Genomic DNA, 7,548 nt, shown 5'->3' with positions numbered 1-7,548 from the left:
TGCCTAAAGCAAAACCTTTGTGGGCAATTGGGAAAGACTATTTATGGCTTCCAAAAGACCCAGTATGAAAGTAACTACAACTAAGTAACTACAACTACATGAAAGTAACTACAATACATGAAAGTAACTACATGAAAGTATATTACCTTTTGCCTATCTAAAATGATTATGTATTGTCCAAACTGGCCAGATTGCCCCCTATTGCTACCCTCAGCTGGTATAGAAACCAAGTCTAGGAATCAGTATCCTCATTGTCTACAATTCCAAAAGCAATGGGAAAAATGTTGTTGTTCCCATCTCTTCCAGTAGCAGCTAGGATTTGTTGGCCAGTAGTGAGCTTTATGAAGCATACATCCAAACCTACAATATTAGCACAAATGATTAGTACTTGAAAGAACATACAAGTGGGCATAAACAACAATACAAGGCAATTACCTATGAATGGTCTGCAGCCATTGACGACCCTTCTTTGCATCCATTCAGGCAGATGAACAGTCCATGAAACCTAGGGTTCTTGCTAGGATGCTCCCTAATATATTTTGTTGTCACAATACATCTAGAACCTGGATTGGTGTCTAGGACAGTCTATAAATGATCCCTAATCCTGGTGTATTAGGCCTTTTGATCTCCTAAAACAACATTCATTGCTGCCTTCCTAGCCCTGTAGGACATGTGGGTTGAAATATCCACTCCATACTTGCTCTTGGCAGTGTTAATGATTGTTGTAATTGTTATGTTAGGGTCATTCCTCACTGCCTCCTCACAATGTTTTGCAACCCACTTGGCAGTGACTTTGGTGCTCTCTGACACAGAAGGGCATGTGTGCACTAAATACAGCTTCCTAATGGTAAATGTCCTCTCATTTGCAATCTGAGAAGCTACTATATAAAAAGGGCATTACTCATCTATGCACTGTGCTATAACCCTCTCACTGCAGTTTCTATGGTACTCATAGTTCCTGTTCTGTGATATGTGCAGGTTTTGGAGTGCAGTTCTGAACTGGTACACATCAATGAAGCAAAGATGCTTCACAAATTGGTCCTGTAGGTCAGCTCTGTCCTCAGCATACCATAACATTGGCTTCATCTTCTTTGCTCTGCTCTTCCTACCATTGGGCAACACATAAGCCATTGCCTCAGCACCATCATCATCTTCCAAACCCAGGTCTAATGGTTTTTTGTCCTCATCATCTGATGGTATCCAGTCATCCTCAAACATTTTCTCTACACTTCCATGTGATCTACTAGTTGGCCCTTTTCTGTGTCTCTTGTCCTTATTATTCTTCTGAATATGTTGCCCACTCTCTTGCTCTTCTTCATTGTGTTGCTCCTCTTGCACCTCTTCCTCTAATTCCTCCTCCTCTTGATCATCATCATCCTCTTCTTCACCTGATGGCTCATACAGTTCCTCCTCCTCATCTGTATCCCACATCTCCTCAACATCTGTGTCCCCTTCATAATGTAGTAATGGATCATACCTCTATTTTTTCATTTCCTCAAGCCTAGCAAGGATATCCCCATATTCTATCAAATTGTCATCATCACTGTCCTCTTCATTTTCCATAACTGCAGCTTTCTTTTTCAAAGGAGTGGCCTTCTCTTTTTCTTTCTTATTCTTCCTAAACATTGCAATGTCCTTTCTCCTTGTCTCCTCCATAACTTTTTCTATTTGCAGTTGCTCCTCTGAATTGTTTGTGCGCTGTTGTGTTTGAAACTGTATTGGTAGTGGTTCTTCTTCTGCTACTTCTGCTGCTAGATCTAAAGGGTGTGCATTGAACAACACTCCTTCATCTACCTGATACAGTTGGGGCTCTCCCATTTCCTGCAGAGGGATCTTCTGCTCAATAACATTACCACTGCAATTTATATGTGCAAGTTTGGGGGAACTGGCCCTAACAACTGTCACATTGAAGATCTTCTGCTTATGTTGTACTATGTGGTCTAGAATTTCCTCCAGCATGTCATCATCCTCTATTTCTTGCATTCCTTCTATCCCTAGGCCATGATCCTTCACATAGTACATGTAATCCCTCACCCCATATCCATCAGTCTCTATCAGTGCAACTAGATTGTAAAATGTGATGTCTGACAACATCATATTTCTCTCGAGATTATCTCTGTCATGAAAATGCATCCTCAATTCCCAAACCTCATCATCCAGACTGCAAATTTATAAAGAAAAATAGTTTTGTATAAGTGTTCAATTATAACACTTATGAAAAAGCAGGACAGCAACAAGACAAAGCTGTGGGTTGCTCAAATAACCAATGTAGTACAAAGCAAAACACTACAATAACCCTAGCTTTGCTTCATTAAGAACTACTGCAATACAGATCAACACATCACCTAATTCCAACTATATAACCATAGCTTATTTCAACTAAATAAGACACACACAGCACCTAATTTAAACATAATGAGTTCATTTCAGAAATAAATCATCGCAATAACAATCATAGGCCCAACATTATGCAATGGAGATGGGGAAGGGGATATCACTATACGCTAACCCTAGCCCTAGAAACTGATCAGATAATTTAACAGAATGTAATGGATAAGGGAAGGGGATCTCACTATACACCGCCGAAGGATGAGGCGATGTGGTGGCTTCCATTCGAATTCGCCTTCACCACCGCGGCGAAATATCTAGCCAACGCGTATTCCACCGAATACTGCACCTCCGCATCTCACGTCGCCTTGCTAGGGTTCGAGCTCCCGCAGAGCTCACCGCCTGGGTCGGGATCCGCGTTGCCTGAGCCACTGCCGGGAGGACCGCCGCCGCCAACACCGCTTGCTTTCGCCGGAGTTGCCATCTGCCTACGCGACGAGAGGAGGGGAGAGAGCGGCAGGAGAGGGGGGAAGAAGGGGAACAAGCGGCAGGCGCGAGCAGGTAGGAGACGAGGGGGGAACGAACAAAGTGGGGATGGACGCACACGACACCGTCAAACGCCGCAGCAGTCGAGACGGCCGACGGTGCCACATATGCAAAAAAGGGCCCCACCTGTCATAAACAAGCTTAACTGAGCCCGATCCGCTGATTAGTGCTTTCTGCAAAAAGATTACCGAAGACATGGTGTTTTCTGCAAAAAAAATGTATTTTAGTGGTTTTCGCAAACCTTGCCTTCAAAGTGGTGGTTTTGTGCAATTTACTCTCTTCTCGTAGATGAGCAAGCCACAAGTGAGACTGAATGGCGATGGGTGGCATCACTGGCTGATCCTGCCAGGTGAATGGGGAGATGAGCTGCATTGGCCAGCGGCGAGGACGAAGACATGACCACTAATTAATTTCAACCCAACGTTGTTGTTGTTGCATATGTCATGTTAATGTTATAAAAATGCTCTATAATAACAGTCCATCTCTTTTTTGTTAACAAAACACCATTGATCTAATATGTTTGACATCGATAGATCCACATGCGGATCTAATTTTTGTCCATCCATTGATTTTGAGGCCTCCATCTATTTGAGAAGTAGAGTATGCACACTCGAAAGTATCCATCCCTGGACGTACGTTAAGAATTGTCATCTGACCTTCAACAAACATCAATAGAGGCACAACATCATTCGGGAGCTTTTGTTAAAGAACATAATAGTAACATAGTTAGTAATGTAGTTTAGTTAAGAAGAAGAACGTATGAAAATATGGACTAGTGACCATGATATTTGCACGAATGTTATCACCATTCAACTCGTGGAGTAGTGGCACGTGTCCATTATAATTTTGGCCAGCTCCCAAAATGTTAGAACAACATTAACAAAGGAGACAAGAGAATTCTTCTCCTCACAAGTTAGCTGTGAACCATAACTATAGTATGTTTTGTCTATTATCTTCCATGCATCATTTGAAGAAAGGAAATAAGCTATGAATTATAAATAATTAAATAAGTTTAGTAGGGATAAACAACAACTATTTTTAAATAAGTAATATAGATTATTTAACAAATTTTTTAACAAACTCACATCGAGGTAGAATTGGAATCATGTCCACATCCACTCAAATGTCTTTATCATGTTCAACATCATCTTGACGAATGCCAATATTGAAGGTTATTGTCATACCCTCCTTGAATCCACAGGCCTTGCATAGTCCTCTTCAATTTGAACAACCAAAATGTGTGTGATTGACTGCATTGTAGAGCTAAACCCAAAAAATGAAACCATGTTTCATCTTAAGTTTAGCTTTTTTGGTCTCCATACTCTCCCTATATTTGAAATCAAGCTTGTCTAAGACATGAGGTGTTGCATAGCAGGGGATGCACTAGTCAAATTGTAAAAAATGGAAATTATACATTAAAGCAAAAATCTTAAGTCATGCTTAATTACGAAAAAAATACCTGTCGTCATTACATATCGTCTCATATTCGAAGGCCTCCTTCAGCGTGAGGGAGAAGCGCCTATTGTTTTCCAGGTGAGCCCGTTTGCACATATCCCCATCGTCGGTGCAATAATATCTCTCGGGGATCCTATCGTTGCCAGACATTTTCTATGATCATAATTAAAATATTAAAAATTGACGGTAAATCCAGGAACTGAACACACAGATCGCTATTCAGCACAGGTCAACTTTCGGTCTGTCGAGTCTTGCTTGAAAAACTCTCATCTCCTATGGTATATATGGTGGGTACTCCCTCTCCGAATGTTCGATCATCATTGATGGCAGCTCCTCCCTTCTTTCCAGAGTGCATTACACCAAAATTTCTAGCACACAGAAAGATGGAGATGCGACCCCCACGACAATAGTAGGGATTCTTCCTCTCTGATATTTCGACCGTTGGTGATGGTCACATCCCCCTTCCCTCGTGCATTACCAAGGTCTATCGTGAGGAGAAGATGAGGAACCGACCCCCACGACAACATTCAGGATTCTTCCTCTCTGATATTTCGACCGTATATGGTAGACAATGCCTCACTGATATCTCAACCATCGGTGATGGTCACTTCCCCCTTCTCTCATGCATTAGCAAGGTAAATCACAAGAAGAGGAGGAAATGACCCCCACGACAACAGCTTGGATCCTTCCTTCAAGAACCGACAAAAAGTCACACGAGGAGGCCCAACAGACAGAAAGTCAACCCTAAGCATCACTCAATCAACACTACATATATCGAGTAATGGCTTAAAAAGGGCCTATGTTTTGCCGGAATGTCGTTTAATTCCCATTCCGGCAAATCACGTGCATTCGATATGTCCTAGTTTCTAGCACAAGTCATGCCGAAATTCACGAACATGTCGAGCACATGAAATTTGCCAGAATGGAAATGAATCAATATTCCAGCAAAACATAAGCCACTAGGAGTTTCCCTATAATAGAAAGATACAAATGTGGCCATCTTTGGCACCACATACACAACAACCCAAGATCAACATCTCCATTCACATAGACATGTCCAAATAATATTAAGTATCAACACTGAAATGATCTATAACTTCAAGATCAGGTGCATTAGTACAAAGTATCAACAATGAAATAGTACAAACTACAAACATCTACATCATACTGATTAGCCCATTTACGAATTTCATTGCAAAAGAACTGCTAATGGAAATTAATCAAAATAAGCTTATATGGGAAGCATGATCTCCAAGTACCTGTATTATTTTTTATAATTATTTTATCATCACGACAAAGCATCAACATAAGTAGTTGAAAACCAAAAGTAGTCTGTTTTTCAAATATCAGGATAGTTTCTAGTTTTTAATTTTTTGGGACCAAATGGGTGAATGACCACTCGAAATACCATGGGGATGTGCCCTACAAAATATCCCATACAAACTTTCTCTAATTTGGCCATCTGGTGCATTAAAATTGGGGGTTTGTTTCAGTTCACAGTCGACCTAGGGTTCGTCCCAATCGACCTAGGGTTCATCCCAATTGACCTAGGGTTCGCCGCTGGTGGTTGGGAGCAACTGCGGGGACGCCAAGGCTCAGGCGGGATTTGGAGGAAGAGCATATGAGGAAGAACGAGGGAGAGAAGAATAGCTTCTTGTGGAGCTCGGGAGGAAGAGAAGGGGCACCGGGGCTCGAGCGAGATTGATTGGCGACGAAGCGCAACCGACATCTACGGGCTCGGGCAGAAGAGTGAAGAGTGACAGTGAGGAAACGGTCGGCCGGGAGAGACGATAAGACGAGCTTAGTAGTAGCACGGGGCACGATGCCTGCGCTACTGCTAAGCTAGATACCTGCAGCACTGCGCAACGGGCACGCACTGCTGATTAGTGGGATCCACCTACTGGCCCCTCATATATACAATAGCAGCGCGGGTTCATTCACTAGTAGAAAAAGGGTTAAATGTTCAGCTCATTAGTCCCGGTTTGTATTTGAGCCGGCACTAATGTGACCAATAGTGCCAGTTCCAACGGCTAGGCGGGCGGCGCTCATTAGTACCGCTTCATGGCGAACCTTTAGTACCGGTTCGTGCCACGAACCGGTACTAAAAAGGTGGTGGCCTTTAGTACGGGTTGGTGGCTCCAACCGGTACTAAAGACCCCCCTTTAGTACGGGTTGGTGGCTCCAATCGGTACTAAAGGTGGTGGCCTTTAGTACGGGTTGGTGGCTCCAACCGGTACTAAAGACCCCCCCATTTAGTACCGGTTGGAGCCACCAACCGGTACTAAAGGTGATGCGCTGCCACCCGCAGTGCACAATGTTTAGTCCCACCTCGCTAGTTGAGAGGAGCTCGCACCGGTTTATAAGCCCCGCCGCGGCTACCGTGTCGAGCTCCTCAAGCAGGCCTTTGTGGGCCTATTGCAAGTCTTCTGCCCTGTGGGGCCTACTGGGCCGTACGTGCCTGCATCCTGGCCCAACTAGAGGTTGGGTTTCTAGTCGTATGCAGGCCGTGCCGGCCCAGTAGGCGGGCTGTTTTTGCTTTATTTCAAAAAAAAGTCAAAAATATCCAACAACCGGGACTAAAGGTCCCCAACACCACAGCGCGCCTTGTGCCACGTGGCGGGCCTTTGGTCCTGGTTCGTGTTGAACCGGGACTAAATGAGGGGGGGGGGACCTTTAGTGCCCACCCTTTAGTACCGGTTCCAGAACCGGTACTAAAGGTCCTTACGAACTGGTACTAAAAGTCATTTTTCTACTAGTGATTAGCCAGCATTGCTGCTATTATGTTAGTCGTAGCGCCCGTTTTATATCCAACGCTGCTACTATGGCTAGCTCTGAGGTGTACATTGAGGATCACTAAGCAGTAGCGCGAGTTACCAGAAACCGCGCTACTGCTAAAGTTTACGTGCATCGCGTTATTTTAGCCCGCGCTACTGCTAAGTAACAATAGCGCCGGCTTCCATCCCCGTGCCACTACTATTGCTCTATCTATAGGCTTTTTCCTAGTAGTGTGGTGTCCTTACTTCCTCCTCTCTTCCCTACACTTCAATTTTACCCACATCAAGTTTTACTCAATTTAGGGTCTTATATTTGAAGTGCGGAAGTAACTATGTCTCTCTATTTTTCTACCCGTTTACATCTCTACTTACCCATCTTATTTATGCAAGCCCTTCATCCTCTCCGTCCCTCTAAGCTCGAACCATATAGTAGTTCTAACGTAGA

General features: G+C 43.6%; 1 pseudogene; it reads right to left on the bottom strand.

Annotated features, from left to right (window-relative positions):
• Positions 1-232: 232 nt before the first annotated feature.
• LOC147961115 (uncharacterized) lies at positions 233-1,668 on the bottom strand (annotated as a pseudogene).
• Positions 1,669-7,548: the final 5,880 nt, after the last annotated feature.

This window comes from Triticum urartu, chromosome 7A (genome assembly GCF_056163025.1).
Source record: "Triticum urartu cultivar PI428250 chromosome 7A, HENAU_Tu73, whole genome shotgun sequence".
Lineage (NCBI taxonomy): Eukaryota > Viridiplantae > Streptophyta > Magnoliopsida > Poales > Poaceae > Triticum > Triticum urartu.
The sequence above is the reverse complement of the archived record's forward strand: the minus strand, read 5'-3'. Positions and strand labels throughout refer to the sequence as shown.